The sequence below is a fragment of the Orycteropus afer genome, unplaced genomic scaffold (assembly GCF_000298275.1).
Source record: "Orycteropus afer afer isolate SDZICR_OR568_19922 unplaced genomic scaffold, OryAfe1.0 scaffold01084, whole genome shotgun sequence".
NCBI lineage: Eukaryota > Metazoa > Chordata > Mammalia > Tubulidentata > Orycteropodidae > Orycteropus > Orycteropus afer.
In genome coordinates this window covers 185,387-186,878 of record NW_006922671.1, presented here as the reverse complement: position 1 = coordinate 186,878, position 1,492 = coordinate 185,387, and the positions used below count along the sequence as shown (strand labels likewise).

The 1,492-nt window shown below is 37.5% G+C and overlaps 1 pseudogene; it reads left to right on the top strand.

Moving 5' to 3' along the window:
* Window positions 1–1,187, top strand: part of LOC103212744 — a 2,638-nt pseudogene extending 1,451 nt beyond the window's left edge.
* The last annotated feature ends 305 nt before the right edge of the window (window positions 1,188–1,492 follow it).

The window sequence follows — 1,492 nt, the reverse complement described above, 5'->3', positions numbered from 1 at the left end:
TTCATTTGACCTCATTCAGGAATTTATAATTGCTTCTTCATATTGGAGCATATATCCAAAGATGAGAAATATAGATAAAATTCTGCCATATACCTCAGTGCTCACTTGGAATACAGAAATTCCAGGACTAACCCTTGTGACAGAAGACATCACATTGCCTCTTATGAAGGTGCATAGCTTTAAGGGCTACTGGGAAAAACTGAACTACAACCTACAATTTGTAAAGTATGCCAAGCCACACATCTGCTATAACAACAATGTGATCAGGAGAGAGTGGAACAGCCTGATCTCAGAAGAGAAAACAGGAAAAAGAAGGTCCATACCATATTTGAGGACTATTCTTGATAATGCAATAAGGGTGATTTCTAACCTAAAAACAAGGAATTCGGAGCCCAGCTTATAACCCTTCTTCCAGAAGAAAGACAACCACCAAAGGCTGCAGATTGGGCTGATGGTATCTGAACTAAAAGACAACCTTTTGCAACATCTACAAGGTGTAGAAAAGAAGAAAATTGAACAGATAGTTCTGGACTACACTTCAAAACTGCTGGATCTCATTTGCTGCATACTGGAAACCAGTTGGAGGAATCATAATCTTCATTCCTGGATTCTACACTTGTGTGGCAGTGCTGCTGAAATTTCTGTCCTTCACCTCATGACTAGGATTTTGGAAGCTACCAAGAGTTTGTTTTTTTTTTTTTTTTGCCTCTTGTTTTTCACACTCTGCACCTAGTCCTGGGTGTACACTGTCTCCCTTTGCATATAACCTGCTGCATTACATCGATAATGGAGTGTTGCTTCTCACAGAAACAGCTGTCACAAGGCTCATGAAAGATCTGGACAATACAGAGAAAAATGAGAAACTAAAATTTAGCATCATTGTGTGGCTTCCTCCACTTATTGGTCAGAAGATCAGTCGTCTTTGGGATCATTCTATGAGTTCCAGTATTATTTCATGGAACCATGTGAAACAATTACTTCAGAACTATAAGAAACAGCCTCGGAATTCCATGGTTGACAAGTCATCATTCAGTGTAGAATTTCTGCCTCTGAACTACATTAACATACTGACAGTTATAGAGCCCTCCAATCAAGCTCTCTATACTTTTGAATGACATGACAATATGGATGTAAAAGTTGTAGGGGAAGCAGCTCTGAAACACACCACAATGCTTTTAGGCTTATGAAAGAGCAACTGCAGATAAATCATTTTCCAGTATTTTAATCTAATTTTTGCAATATTTAAAATTGTTGAACAAAATCAGAATGTATTCTTGAATCATCTGAACTGCAAATTGATACTTGTTTAGATAGAGCCTAACTACTGTCCCTTATCCCAATTTTATACATCAGGTGAGCAGTCAAGTATAAAGAAATGATTAACAGTCCAAAAAGGCATAAAATGGCATAAATGATACTTTTCTGAGCATTATTTTCCTAGTGGCTTAATAGGCCCCAAACTAGTTTCTTTGCACTCTGGGAAAAAAAAAAA